This window comes from Rhinoderma darwinii, chromosome 4 (genome assembly GCF_050947455.1).
Source record: "Rhinoderma darwinii isolate aRhiDar2 chromosome 4, aRhiDar2.hap1, whole genome shotgun sequence".
Lineage (NCBI taxonomy): Eukaryota > Metazoa > Chordata > Amphibia > Anura > Rhinodermatidae > Rhinoderma > Rhinoderma darwinii.
The window spans coordinates 344,012,706-344,029,134 of NC_134690.1; the positions used below are offsets into that span (position 1 = coordinate 344,012,706).

General features: G+C 42.0%; 1 protein-coding gene across 1 annotated transcript in view; it reads left to right on the plus strand.

The window, feature by feature from the left end:
* ACOXL (acyl-CoA oxidase like) overlaps positions 1 to 16,429 on the plus strand; it is a 424,164-nt gene that overhangs the window by 131,001 nt on the left and 276,734 nt on the right. The window lies entirely within an intron of this gene.

The following is a 16,429-nucleotide window of genomic DNA, read 5'->3' on the forward strand; positions in this document are numbered from 1 at the left end:
CTATGGAAAAAAATCCCATTTTCACTCTGCAACATCGAGTGCACACTAATTTCTACAAAACACCTGCAGGGTTAACATGCTCACTACACCCCTAGGTGAATGCATTGAGGGGTGTAGTTTCCAAAATGTTGTCACTTCTGAAGGGTTTCCACTGTTTTGGTCCCACAGGCGCCCAGAAACCAATCCAGCAAAAGCTGCACTCCAAATGGCGCTCCTTCCCTTCTGAACCCTGCTGTGTGCTCAAACAGCAGTTTATGACCACATATGGGGCATTGCCGTACTCGGGAGAAATTGCTTTAGAAATGTTGGGTTCTTTTTTTCCTTTATTTGTTGAGAAAATGAAAAATTTTGAGCTAAAGCTATGTCTTCTTGAAGAAAAAGGATTGGTTTTATTTTCACTGCTCAATTCTAATAAATTCTATGAAACACCTGTGGGGTCAAAAGGCTCACTACACCCCTAGATGAATTCCTCAAGGGGTGTAGTTTCCTAAACCATTCCTGCTAAATGTGATCTCCAAAAGCCAAATATTGCTCTTTCACTTCTAAGCCCTGCCGTGTGTCCAAACAGCCGTCTATGACCACATGTGGGGTATTGTTTTACTCGGGAGAAACTACTTTACAAATTTTGCAGTGCTTTTTCTCCATTAGTCTTTGTGGAAATTAGAAAAAACTTGCTAAACCTACATTTTCTTTGAAAAAATGTAGATTTTCATTTTCACGGCCTAATTACAATAATTTCTGCAAATTACCTGTGGGGTCAAAATTCTTACTATACCCCTAGATAATTTCCTTGAGGGGGTGTAGTTTCCCAAATGTGGTCAATTTTGGGGGATTTCCACTGTTTTGGCACCGCAAGAGCCCTTCAAACCTGACATGGTGCCTAAAATATATTCTAATAAAAATAAGGCCCCAAAATCCACTAGGTGCTCCTTTTGCTTTTGAGGCCGTGGTTTCAGTCCAGTAGCACGCTAGGGCCACATGTGGGATATTTCTAAAAACTGCAGAACCTGGGCAATAAATATTGAGTTGCATTTTTCTAGTAAAACTTAATGTGTTACAAAAAAAAATGCATTAAATATGAATTTCTGCAAAGAAAAAAAAACTGAATTTGTAAATTTCACCTCTACATTGCTTTAATTCCTGTGAAACGTCCAAAACGTTAAGAAACTTTCTAAATGCTGTTTTGAATACTTTGAGGGGTGCAGTTTTTAAAATTGGGTGACTTATTGGGGGTTTCTAATATATAAGGCCCTCAAAGCCACTTCACAACTGAACTGGCCCCTGCAAAAATAGCCTTTTGAAATTTTCTTGAAAATGTGAGAAATTGCTACTAAAGTTCTAAGCCTTGTAACGTAACGTCCTAGAAAAATAAAAGGATGTTCAAAAAACGATGCAAATATAAAGTAGACATATGGGGGATGTTAATTAGCAACAATTTTCTGTGGTATAACTGCCTGTCTTACAAGCAGATACATTTAAATTGAGAAAAATTTTGTATTTCACAATTAAATACTGAACGTATCGAGCACATTTTGCCAGTAACGTAAAGTCCAATGTGTCACAATAAAACAATCTTAGAATCGCTTGGATAGGTGAAAGCATTCCGACGTTATTACCACATAAAGTGAAACATTTGAAAAAAGAGGCTCTGTCAGGAAGGTCATAAGTGGCTAAAGAGGGAAGGGGTTAAATCTCAGTGATGTGCTGTGTACAGGAATCTCATTTATCCTCTAAAGATAATAATTTATTTAAAAATAAAAAATTCCCCCATATTATTCACTCTTCAACAACTGTAAAAAAAGCCTGGAGTTGTAATAGCGATCAAAGATTTAGTAGCATATAAACGTTTAGAGTCCTATATTGATCCTCTTGGTAGATACATAATTCTGGTGCGTGAATTTGATAATGTGATTTATATGATAGTTTCTCTGTACGCCCCAAACAGAAGACCACTTCAGTTTATTAAAAAAGTAATAGCTAAAGCTAAAAATATGCAAAGAGGGGGTTTGCTTTTGGTTGAAGACTTTAATGTGGTTAATGACTCAGAAATAGACCGAACTCCAGGACCAAATAGACTAAATATTGACCTTCAGAACCTGGTCTCCGAGGAAAATTTGCACGATATTTGGAGGTATCAACATGCCTCGGAGAGGAACTTTACATTCTTCTCTTCCCCTCACAATACCTATTCCAGAATAGGTTTCTTTCTAGTGGACAGAGAGATCTTATGAAAGTCAAATATTGGTGTGATATCATGTTCAGACCATGCACCAATTGATCTCACTCTTGCTGACAAATATAACAGATCCCCTAGTTTTCCTTGGAGACTAAATACCTAGTTATTAAACTCTGCTTCTCTACAGGCTTTCGTAGGAAAGGCCTTTAAAATAATAATTTTTGTATAACTCCCCATTGGCTTCTTCACCTGAGCTCTTGTGTTGTACCCATAAGGCCTTTGTTAGAGGTCTATTTATTCAAGCAGCTGCGAGGGCCGAATGAGAAAGAAATAAACCAATTCTTTCTGAGATTCAGAGTTGTGAAAAACTTATGAAGTTGTCCCCTTCTAGTGTCCTAAAAATGGAACTTCGAGACCTTGGGGATAAATTACGCTCCGTATATCTTTACACGTATGAGAAAAACTTGAAGAGACTTAAATGGAATTTTTATGTCCAAGGAGATAGGCCCAGAAAAATATTAGCTCATAGAGTTAAACAGCAAGCGGCTAAAACAAAAATGCCATTTTTAAAATCTACAGGCGGAACACGAATATATGATCCTCAAAAAATAACTGAAACCTTTCGTGGAATATTATAGAGGGCTATACAATCTTAGGGGTGATACGTCCCTCTCGCAGATATCTGCGGAGAGGAGTCTTTTCTAGGTGATGTGAAGTTACCTAAATTGTCTGATCTACAACTAGCCCAGTTGGATGCTCCTACACAAAATGAGGAATTAAAGAAATTTTAGTTTTAAGATCCAAACAAAATAAATCCCTGGGACCAGACGGTCTCCCCAATGAATATTTTAAAACCTTTGCAGGACTTCCGGTTCCGGCGCTGGCGATGCAGGACGCGAGTGACTGAGCTCCCGCTCCCGTCCAGCCTGTTTGCTCGCAATAGTCGCTTCGGCGACGACAATCAGCGGTGAAGCCACCAGCCCTGCACACGGAAACATACCCGGTGGTGCCTGTATGGACAGGTACCTCCTCAGAAGCGCGCAGAAGCCTGCCATGGAAGATTCAGCCGCAGCCGTTGTAAAGGGAGGTAAGATGGCGGCGCTTCCCGCCACTGCGACCCTGCTATACACACAGGAAGATGAGCTGCAACACCATCAGTCCCAGCTTTCAAGCCCGGCAGAACACATAATGTCCTCTCATCCTGCAGCCATTGATTATGTAGCCCTGGCCCGTGAAGTAGCCAAGCAGATAGCGCCAGAACTGCAAAAGGCGCTGGAAAAAACGGTGCAAGATTCCCTAAACCGCGTGCAGGCGGAGCTGGCACAAGTCAATACCAGAGCTGATGAGTTAGAACAGCGTATGACGCTGCTGGAGGATGAAAATGAGCGTCTGCAATCCAAACTGAAAGGGGTGCTGTCTGTTACTACGCAGTTAGGGGACAAGGTGGAGGATCTGGAAAACCGCTCCAGGAGGAGCAACCTACGACTGGTGGGGCTGAAGGAAGCGGCGATAACTTCTGATTTACAGCGACTATGTGAGAGGACATTGCCAGCAGCTTTAGGTCTTCCCCGTCCCTGCCGGGTGGAGAGGGCGCACAGAGTGGGGCCGGACCCCAGAAACCTCCCAGCGACAGATGACCGCAGTTCGCTTCGTCCCAGACAAGTAATCTTTAAGCTGTTGGACTACAATGACAAGGTGGCACTCATGAAAGCTTTCCGCAGCAGATCGCGTCCTTTGGAAATAATGTGCATGAAAGTGCTACTTTTTGAGGATTTTTCTGCGGAGGTTGGAAAACGAAGGCGGGATTTCAGCAAGATCTGCACCGCGCTGTTCCAAGCGAAAATACGCTTTAACCTGCAGTACCCAGCCATCTTACGGGTGTTTCAAGAGAGCGGGCGGAACAAGGATTTCACCACGCCACAGGAAGCGGAGGACGCACTTACAGAGCTTTGCAGGCACAGACCCCAGCAAGAGGAGCGTCACAGTCCAGCATACAGTCCAAATCGCAAGTCAAGAGAAGCCAAACGGAACCGACAAAATATGGAGCGAACCTGGGCAGAAGCTTTAATGCCCACACCAGGAAGATCCCGGGGGGGGGGGGGGGGGGTCGAGCTGGAAATGGAGGGGACTCTCCGAAGCCGCAGAGGCGAACGCGGGACCGCACCCGATCTACGTCTCCTGATTGACGGACGAAGTTCTTTTCAGCACCATTTTATTTAAGCTGATGTGATGATGATTTTGTGGACGCTGTAGACCAATTGCAGATTCCGACCGGCTACAGATAAGTGTGCAGATAATTTGAAAATTTTGAGGGCGATATTTGGCGGTCTTATACGGCACGCTGTACCGGTCAACAGCTGACCTAATGTTATAATGTTACAATGTTGAAATGTATGCATTTTTGGTATTTCCCTGCATTTTCGCTACAGGAGATTAGTGAGGGAGTTAGATCAGGTTCTGAGAGTTTTCCTTGTGGGCGGCATCGACCGGGAATGATACAATGCCTCCCCTACGCAAGGGATTAGTTATATCTGCCACAGATGGCATACTGGGGGAAGCTGCGGTAGGAGATCTGGGAAAAGGAGGCAGGGAAACCTAGAGGCGAAACAAGATTTATGTGGTTATGTGAGGATATAATTCAAACAGCCTCTAGGTTGTTAAACCGACGGTATGAGAATGTATAAATGTGTGCACAGGCGACAAAGGGGTAATGAGGTGGTAAGGGCAGGTGCTGCTTCCTCATTTAAGGAGACATATATGCAGGTCTGGGGGGGAGGGGGAGGGAGGGGCGTGTTTTGACACAACAGAAAAAAGTGAAGTCACTTACACCAGTGGGTATTAAGGGGCTGATAACCCTTGCCGTAGGTGATTTTATGGTTTTGTTAGATAAGGGCCGGATGGCCTTGACATGGGGTTTGGTTCTGGTTTATAAGCCGAGTTTTGGTTGTTATTGATGTTTATACATGGCTCTTGGAAAAAAGCGGATCTGACTCCCCGAACCTATCACGACTTTTAGGCATTTTAGCTCATCTTCTGCACGGCCCAATAACATGAAAATAGTCTCTTGGAACGTTAAAGGGCTGAGATCCCCACAGAAACGAACCAAACTTTTGCGACACATGAAACGATTGCACCCAGATGTGGCCCTATTACAGGAAACTCACCTTACCGAGCCAGAGTTTAAGTATTTGCAAAAATTCTGGATGGGTCAGGTTTTTGGCTCGTCGGCAAGGGAGGGTAAGGCGGGAGTTACAATTTTGGTACATAAAAATTTTGCGTTTACGCTGGTGTCCCAGGAACGGGATGACGAGGGCCGTTGGATCCATCTAGTGATGGAGCATGCAGGGGAAACTATCAGTATTCATAATGTGTATGGCCCAAATACGGTTAACACAGGTTTTTTTGGTCATTTGGAAACCCAACTCCAGCAGGATCGCACTAGGTTTTTGATTCTGGGGGGAGACCTTAACACTGTGAGGTCTTCAAGGGAAGATAGGAGCGCAGGGACTAGTTCGCAGAGAAATAGAGATAGGATCTTGCCCGACTTTTTAAGACACACGGCCCTAATAGATGCGTGGAGGAGTCTACACCCAGATGCGCGTGAATATACACATTTCTCCCATGTTTATCAGTCATGGTCGCGTATTGATTACTTGCTAGTTAATGACGCATTATCGCGACGATTACATGAAGCGGCGATTGAAGATCTAGTTATTTCTGACCATGCCCCGGTTACCATTACCTTGGCCGACACAGTAGCTAGAGGAACGGATTTTATCTGGAGGTTTCCCGCCTTTCTGGCAAAGGATGAGGGCTTTATACAGAAGCTTAAGGGGTGGTGGATGGAATTTGATGGGGATAATGTATTGCATCGTTCGGAACCGTCATTGTATTGGCGTACAGCCAAAGTGGTAATAAGGGGGAAAGTTATGCAATTTATGTCTAATCTTAAACGTAAGACGACCGAAGGATACAAGGCAGCGAGCGACAGATTACGGTGTGCATACACAGCATTTCTACACTCTCCATCACCGCCATTGGGGGAGAAATGGAGGGAAGCCAAGCGACAGTTTGATCAGTGGTTAGACAAAAGAGAGAGTATTTACCGGTCCCAATTTGATGCCGATCTAATGCGTTTCGGCAATAAAGCGGGCAAATTATTAGCGCGATTAGCGAAGGGGAGGTATGCACCGTCACACATTTCAACACTTAACGAATCTAATGGAACTTCTACCTCAGACCCAAAAAAAATCAACACCATATTAAGTAAATACTACCAAGCCCTTTACTCAGAAACACCCATAGATCTCCAAAAAGGGAGGGAATTTTTGGAGAAGGTGAAGCTGCCAGGGCTCACTCAGGAGCAGAACGGTCACTTGAGCGCAGAGATTACATTAGAGGAAGTTCGGAGCGCCATTAAGACCTTATCTAACGGAAAGGCCCCGGGTCCGGATGGATTCACAGGAGAGTTTTTTAAATCTCTGAGAGAAGAAATCAGCCCTACCTTGGTGGCATACTATAATATTTTACTAAGGACGGGTGCTTTACCAGCAGAGGCCAAAGTAGCGCATATAAAGGTGTTACCCAAGAAGGGGAAGAATCCTCTTGACCGGGGTCGTACCGTCCCATTTCACTGATAGACCAAGATCAGAAATTGCTCACAAAAATTTTCGCCAATCGGCTGGCTATGTATCTACCCACACTGGTGGGAAAATCCCAAGTAGGATTTGTAAAGGGCAGGGCAGCAGTGACGAATTTACGCAAAGTGCTGACGGTGCTTGAAACAGTCAGGCACGATCCCCAGCCAGGTACCAGGCCGGCACTATTAGCGTTAGATGCAGAGAAAGCCTTTGATAACATATAATGGGAATGGCTGGGGATGGTGCTGGACAAAATGAACGTTCAGGCAGACTTCCGGGTCTTCCTGAAGGGTGTCTACAATAACCCGCAGGCACGTGTCCACTCCTCAGGGTTCCTGTCGGATCCCTTCCAATTACATAAAGGAACACGACAGGGTTGTCCCTTGTCGCCCCTGTTATTCAATCTCGCATTGGAACCTATGGCTAGATTTCTGGAGGAATCGGATATGTTCAGAGGCATTCAAGTAGGGTCTCGGGCAGTGAAGTTAGCCCTGTTCGCTGATGACGTTATACTTTTTATGTCAAATCCTCAAGAGCATTTAAGGACGGTTTTTCAATTTTTGCAGGAATTTGGGCAATGCTCGGGATATAAAGTCAATCTAGCTAAAAGCGAACTGCTGGAGTTGGGCAGGCCATTGCCTAAGACCTTTTGGCAATCCTTGGGGTGTGGGATATCCCCGGTTGAACATTGCATTACTTATCTGGGTATCAGAATAGGGAGGGTGCCGGACACCCTGTATGGCCTAAATTATCCCCCGTTAATTAAAAAAATACAAGCGGAACTCACTAGATGGGGCCAATTGCCGTTGTCCCTTCTGGGAAGGTGCCACCTGATTAAGATGGTTAGTTTCCCCAGATTTCTATACCCCTTTCAAACAATCCCTCTCTTATTGAAGCATGTGGATGTCTCTAAACTGACGGCCTCATTCACTAAATTTATATGGGCAGGAAAAAGGCCTCAAATAGCACTTACCAAGCTCATGATGGGTAAACAAGAAGGGGGTGTGAACTTTCCGAATGTCAGGGGTTATAACGTGGCCTGTCTCTTTCGTCATGTAGTAGATTGGCTTCACGAAACGAGTAATTATTCCAACTTAGATCTGGAGGGGGAGTATGCCTCACCCTGGAACCTGAAAGCTTTTTTACATTGTAGAGTTGCTTCTCTTCCGTGCCGTCTCAAAACCTCCATTGTATTGAGAGATACAGTCCTAGCTTGGAAAGTGGTACGTAAGCAGTTTGGGTTACCTCACCTGGTCTCGAAATATATGCCGTTGAGCGGACACCCGGAATTTTTACCGGGAGCAGGCAAGGGGGACGGATTTGCCTCATGGGGGAGGGTAGGCATTGACAACGCAGGGGATCTTATGCACATAGAGGAAAGGAGGTGGTTAACTGGGGAGGAAATCGCCACTAAACTCAGGACCATAGCAGGTAGGGTCAATTTTTTACAAATACTTCAGGTACGAGCATTCTGCACCGCCAGGCTCAGGGATTTGAGTAAGGAAGCTACCTCTCACACTTTAGATGAGGTCATAGGTCCAACAACTGAGCGGGCGACCATTTCAGGGTTGTATAGAGCACTGAGAGATGGTTTTGTTCGTCCGCAATCAAGGATTAGTTTCAAAAACTGGGAACGGTGGACCCAAGATCCAGGTATAGGAGAGATCATACTGGAGGGTTGGGAGATGGTACGGAAGAGTGTTATAAATGAGAGCTGGAGGGAAACATATTTTAAGTTGATGCATTCAGCTATATATGGCTTTAATATTTTGCCTTCACAATCTTTCCCTGACCGCATTACGTGCTGTCCCAAATGCAATACACCTCCTGACGAATTTATGAATTTATGGCATGGAGTGTGGGGGTGCGTACATACGAAACGATTTTGGGGGATGGTACAAAAATATATTGAGGATCATTGGAAAGCGAACCTCCCAATGACACCAAGCGCTACTATTCCATCAGGCGCGGCCGCCGGAGGAAGAGGGTGCTCGAGGAGTGAGATCACCTCCAGTGCTGGTGCACACGATTTTACTGGTAGCGTTGAGATGCCTGCTGTGTAAATGTTTGGAGGCAGACACGCCGGGGTTAGAACTGATTGTGTCACGGCTGAAACAGTTATTAGTTCTTGAGAGGGTGGAGGTGGAAAGGCGGAAGGAAACGGGAACCAAGAAGCTATTTGATAAATGGCAAATATTCATAGAATCGCAATGTACAGCAGCCGAAATAGCGGAAATTGTTAAGCCTTTCCAGCACACAAAGTGGTACTACACACAGCTCTTGGCAGGCACTTTAGGGGGGTTGCAACTTTGAACTAGTTGGGGGATAAATGATAAGTAGACACTCATTGATGACCTAGGTCGTGTCGGGGTTGGGGGAAGTCATGTTTTCGGTCCATTTGAAGATCGACACTTATGCCATGTTTATATGTTATGTTATGTTGAATTTAATTCAAAGTTAATTCAATAACAGCTGAGTGCTGCGCACTCATGATGTAACTTTTACGTGAAATGTTTGTAAGAAAATGTGAAAACTGACAATAAAAAGGATATTTAAAAAAAACAAAAACCTTTGCAGATATCTTACTTCCGCACATGGTAGATACCTTTTAATAGTATAGTCTCACCTCTGGGTCCTCCTTCAGAAATGTTTGCAAGCTATTATTGTCACGCTTCCCAAACCCAATTTTAGACCTATATCCCTCTTAAACAAGGATATTAAGCGCTTTTCCAAATTGCTGGCTTCAAGAATAAATGACTGTTTACCTTCACTAATTGGTCTAGACCAAGTAGGTTTTGTTAAAGGGAGGCAGGCTAGAGATGGTACATGTCGATTTTTAGACTTAATTCGAATAGCCACTCAATCTTTGGATTCGACTATTTTTTTTTCCCCCTATATGCTGAAAAAGCATTTGATAGGGTACATTGGGGTTTTATGGAAGCAGTCTTCGATAAATTTGGGTTCAGATCCTTTATAAAAACTGAAATTTTTTCCTTATACTCCTCTCAATCAGCCAGGGTATTATCCTCCCGTTTCATGTCTCAATTCATTAGGATAACTAATGGGACTCGTCAGTGATGCCACTTATCCCCTTTGATTTTTACTATTACTATTACTAGGTATTAAATGTTACTTCACAATATTCTCGAGTTTCATATTACAAATTAAATATATCGAAATCTGTAATGTTACCGATTTAATATAGCCAATTCAATGAGGGTGGAATTATCCAAACTTCAATTCACTTGGGCTGAATCAGGCCTTCCTTACCTAGGTATAAAGTTATTTCCAAGTCCATCTCAAATAATCTCTGAATCTGAAAATTACGCGGCTCTTTTGTTATCTATGAAAGCGGAATGCGACCGGTTAAATACGTTTCAATTATCTTGGATAGCCAGGATAAACTTAGTTAAGATGTTTTTATTACCCCAAATCTTGTACTTGTGTAGAACCATACCATTTCTTATGCCTGTCTCTATCACTACACAAATCCAAAATGTCTTCCTTAATTTTATTCGGAATAATAAAAGGGCACAAGTGGGTTCATGTCTCCTTTAAACCATATTCCAGTGACCTTTAATCAAACTTTCATTCCTACCACTCCCCTGGCAGAATGGGACATTGCAGGTTTGAATTTCCTTTCCAACTTTTATGATAAAGGGATCTTTAGGACATTTGAAGATTTAGCCGCTTCATTTGATATTTCTCATAAGATGTTCTTAAAATATCTTCAAATACTGCATTTTTTACAAGGTTTAGAACTTCCTACCCAACCACTTTAACTGTCTACATTTCATAAATACTTGTTTAACTGGCAAAGTTTCCAGAAGGGCCTCACTCTGTTATGACTTGTTACTACATAGAGGGCGTTCCGCAAAGGAATTCTATATGTTGAAATGGGAGGGAGAGTTGGGTAAGTATTTTCCTTAGAACAGTGGATTGAAGCTGCTAACTGGATTTTTAAGCATTCTAGATGCATAAATCATATTGAGCTAGTAAAGAAAATACGTTTAAGATATTCTAGATATTCACATTTTTTTGTAGGAATTTCCAGTACATGTTGGAGAGGTTGTGGAAATAACGGATCCACATTACTTATGTGGTGGTCTTGCCCAACTATACTTTTACTATGGGAGGAAGTCTTTCAACTGATCTCTGAACTTTCTGGTATACAACTTCAGGGGTCCCCAGAGTTGGCTATACTGGATTTAGGCCTGGAAGACATTCCTCACTTAGTTAGACTATTATCATATCATAGTCTTATAGCTGCGAGACTGTCAATGGCTAAAATGTGGAAGTCTCCTGTCTTAGCTTCCTTGTCAGAGGTCATTTGGAGAGTCCACATAGATTGTAGTCATGAAACGTCTTTATCCTATCATTTTAATTCTCGTCAACACAACATGAAAGCTTGGAATTTATGGAGGGATTCAAAGTATTTTAGGAAATGGTCGTATTTTTTAAATTTACTGCTATTAACATTATGACTGCATGGATTCAGAGACACAGTATGTATTTGATTTGTTTTACATTCCTATATATTTGTAGTAATATTACTCTTTTTAGGTCCTCCCATGTTGGGATACCTCTAGGCGTAGACCCATTGCAGTATTTTATTTTCTGTTCTTTCTTTGTTTTGAAAAAATTCTTATAAAAATCTTATTGATTTAAAAAAATGTGTAAAAAAAAAAAATACCTTTGATACAATTTCAGGAGTGTAAAAACATATTAAAAGTAAAAAAAAAATACATTTTACCATTTTTCCCCAAGCACAATGTAAACAATAAAAAAAATTTGGTAAAAGTCCGAACTATTACAATGTACCATTACGGTGAATGACGTAAAAATAAAACAAAAATTAAAACACCGGATTCGTTGTTTTTTGATCACCTTAGTGCTAAAAAAAAACGGAATAAAAAACGGAATAAAAAGTGATCAAAAGATTGTATGTACAAAAAAATGGTGCCAATAAAAACCACAGCTCGTCCTGCAAAAAATAAGCCCTCACACCTCCCAATCAATGAAACAATATAGAAGTTATGGCTCTCAGAATGTGGTGAAACAGAACACATTTTTTTTTTTTTTAACAAATAGTTTTTTCTTTGTAAAAGTAGTCAAATATGAAATAATTGTTTCCTATTTTCTGTTGTCTAAAACCTGGGTACTTCTTGTAGTCAGAAAAATTTAGCATAACACACACACCGTATTTTTCTAACACATTGACCCATATGTAATTTTTTCACTAAAATACCTTATTTATATAATGGCATTAAGACATAGATATTTACCTATTTGGTTTAAAGTTTGATGCCTTTTGATGTCTATTTTGGATCATTGGACTCCAGGCCTGCAGCGCTGGCTGTATACCGCAAATATAACTTGCATGTTTTCACAAGCTACTGCAAGTTAACGAATAAGTGACATACCGCTAAAATCAGCTTGTCTGTCACTACTTTATGCTGCCCTCACACAGGGCAACATAAAAATCAGACAAATCCACTTTAAATTGTTATTGTCCTAATCATAGACATTAACACTGTCTTTATGCTTGCTGCCGTTCCACTATGAATTATCTGCAATTAGCCAACTGGGAGTAATTGTATGTTTTTAAACATAGTTCTAGAAATTAGGTCCAGATGTGGGATGTTGACATTTTTTGGGCCGCTACTATTTAATAATATGCTAGAGTTGCTTGTTAAGTAACCACTTCACAGTTTCGCCCGAGCACTGCTCGGACTGCCGGAAAAGAACCTTACGGTCTAGCCCTAGCACGACTGCCATTCTAAACGCTCTATATATTTGGATATAATGGGACTTCATCCTTGGCGTTAAAACCAGACCGGGATAGCGGCTCTAGCCTACTTTAGCTCAGGCTAGATTGTGACTAAAGTGGAAGCTGCATATACTGTACTTGCATCTCTCACTTCAGCCTGTGTGAAGAGCAAAGGGAGGGACAGAGGGGGATGTGCTGGCAGCATCCAGGGAGAGGAGGGGGATCTGTGATCCTCCTCTTGTCCACATATGGCTGTAGATTACCCCCCGGGGGAGGGGTCACATGGTCTTTTATTCATTATATCATCCTCATCAATCATTGAGCAGCGTACTTGCTCTGTCACTTATAGGGGGCCTTTTTTTTATTTTTAATTATTACACTTCATAACCTGGCTGTTTTTACCCCTTAGATGCTGCAGTCAATGCTGAACGTAGCACCTTTGTGGTTTCACTGAAAAAAAATTAAAAATAAAGCAAACCTATTTTTTCTTTACACAATGTTTTTTATTATGATTTTTTTTAAAAAGAATTAAAAAAAAGCTCACATAATTGGTATTGCCACATTCATAACGAACTTAATATGTTATCGAAATTAATAAGTTCTCTATGCCACATGGCAAACGTCATTCAAAAACAAATTGTCAAACCCTTTTATGCTAGACTGTACTTCCATCACAAAATAATTACCTAAGGTGTGCAGATCTTACTTCTTCCTTGGAGTGATCTCATCATATATGCCTTGCTCTTTATTAAAAAAAAAAATGTAGATACAAAAGCATCTGTGGGTGATATTAAAGTGGTTGTTTTATCAGCTGAAATAGCTGATTTTGCTTGGGGAAGTATTGCCTGGCCAGACATTTCCCCTTGCAGTGGCCACAGTCGAATGGCTGTCCATGTAATGGGCAGCTTGAGTCCACCAGAGCTTGAGCCATTTTTACAGTGTGACTTCACAAGCTGCAGAATTGCTGTAGATTTTCAGTGTGGACTGTGCACTAAAAATCGACCGCAATTTATAGTACAATGCCTGGGGATGAGGCTCTATAACGCCCCATCCGCATGTAGTGGAAGAAAATCTCTGTGGAACCGAGTGTGCGCTATGAAATCCGTGACAAAATCGACATTTAACGCAAAATAGTCTGCAGCATGTGCACTTAGTGTAATATTTCTCTAATCATTTATTATTAATAGTAATAATATTAATTTGTAGTCAAAGCATAGTTGGAACTCGTCAATGGCAACTTATGATGTACAATGGAAAAATAAAACTGCCCTAAAGATGTTTAATACCAAGAACAGCCAGATGGTGATCGACGACATAGTTGTGACTATTACTATGTTACTAGTTCACAAAGACGTTTGCCACATGAATTAGGCTCTTGTGTTGAGCATACGTGCGTGATTTCATGTGTGGAAGGTAATGTTATGGATATTCTCTCTTAGACAGATGTCCACAAACTGCCATCTGTTGTCTGGGATCTTTTAGTCATTAGGGTTTTTACCCATGAAACATTGTGCAGCGTCAATAAAATATTAACTCGCACATTTTAATTATTTATTTTTATTGATCCACATTTGTTAAGCATGAAGTAAAATACCGGTTCACCTTTAATATATTCTACACCGTTCAGCCATAATATTCAAGTTACTGACGGGTATAGTGAACAACAATGATTATCTTGTTAAAATGGCACCTGTCAAGGGGTAGGATATATTAGACTGCAAGGGAACCGTCCGTTCTTGAAGTTGATGTGTTGGAAACAGGAAAAATGGGCAATTATAAGGATCTAAGCGACTTTGACAAGGGCAAAATTGTAATGGATAGACGACTGGCTCAGAACATATCGAAAATGGCAGGTCTTGTGGGCTGTTCCCGGTATGTAGTGGTTAGTTACTACCAAAAGCGGTCCAAGGAAGGACAACCAGTGAACCGGCAACATGGGCGCCCAAGGCTAATTGACGCCTCTTTATGGCAACGGTTTTCCCTAATGGCTGTGGTCTCTTTCAGCAGAATAATGTAGGATAATCCACCGTTCCACACTGCAAACTTTGTTAGGCCCCATGTACACGACCGTAACAAGTGTCCGTAATTGCGGACCGTAATATGGTCAACAATTGCGGACCCATTCAGTTTTATTGGCCGCAGACACTTTTCCGTATCGCTACGGATGGGTGTCCGTGCCATAGAAATGTTCTGAAAATGATGGAACATGTCGGTTCTTTTGCAATTTACGGGCCACATGGGAGCACAGCCCCGAAAATGCGGGTGGGTTTGTCGGTGAACGCGCAAAACCCACAATCGCGGGCCGTGATTACGGGCATGGCCTTAAGGAATTGTTTTTAGGAACATGGCAAAGAGTTTAAGGTGTTGAACGGACACCAGATCTCAAGTCCATCGAGCATCTGTTGAATGTCTAGGAAAGACAAGTCATAAATTATAGGACTTAAAAGATCTGCCGCTAATGTCCTGGTGCCAGATACCACAGGACACCTTCAGAGGTCTTGAGGAGTACATGGCTCAATGGGTCAAAGCTGTTTTGGCAGCAAAAGGGAGACCTACACAATATTAGGCAGGTGGTTTTAATATTATGGCTGACCGGTGTGTGTATATTGTCAGGATCTGTGCGTATGAGGGTGGGTGGCGGTTTGCAACGAAAATGTAGAAACCCTTCAAGTTTAAAGTCCATTCAGCAGACAAGACTTGCAGCATATTAACCAAACAAACACATTGCCCATCTGGCAACTAAATAAACAGCCGGTTTCCTCTTACCTATTATAAAACATGAGTACAATGTTCCTTGGATCAGGCTTTCCAGAATATCTTTGTGTGGATTCCCAGGCACTGACCCTCTCTGTTTTAACGGTAATGTTTTTATGGGTCAGCAAGCCCAGTAGCTTTAACCTGAGAACTGGACTAGGGGCAATGCCCTTGCTGGAGTAGGGAAGGGAATGGTAGGTCCTACTAACAATTCTACCTGCCATTCGATAGAAACCCAGTCCCAGGACAGAAATTTATCAAAAGCCTCCGCAAACTGGGTTTGCTGAGAAAAACCCAGCTTATGAGATATACACCCCATCCAGGACTTTCCCTGCTGCGGACTTGCAGTATATATGTTAGAATGTAGGTAGCTATCTATAAGTTAACGTATATTTTGAAGGGGGTCTCTGGGATTTAAACTTTCATGGCTCATCCTTAGTCCCAGAGAACCTCTTTACGTTAAAGTGGTTGTCTAGTTTAGAAACCCCATTTTATACAGCTTATTAGGGAATTCTGAATTAATAAAGGGGATATTCAGTTCAGGACCCTCCTCTCTTGGCCAGAGATGAGTGATTAAAAATATTGTCTTTTGCTATGCCTTACACAGACAGCCCATTGATTTGAATGAGCAGTGTGTAATGCTTAATTTACCCTGTGGTGGCGTTGCACGGAAATTCACCATTTATAGATCAAAGCTGATCACTGGGGTGATCTGCTCTTTGTCAAGGAACCCTTCTATGGGACAGTGTTTTTCTTCAGTGTGCTATCTGCATTTTTTTTCAAATAGCATACTGATATATCCACTTCTATGGGGCCATGCATACATCAGTGTTTTTTGCGGATCCGCTGTTCCATTTTGCAAATTATAGAACTATCCTTGTCTGTTTTTGCAAACCTGTGCTGCCATTCAAGTCTATGGGTCCACAAAGATAACGGACTACACAGTCATTTGTGTGATGTCTGCGTTTTGCAGATAGATTGCTAGAAAACGCCAGAGAAGTCCGATCATGTGACCCTCCTATGGGTGTGGACTGCAAAATACGGATGACACGCAAAAACAACTCGTCTGTAATATGCAGACATAAGGAG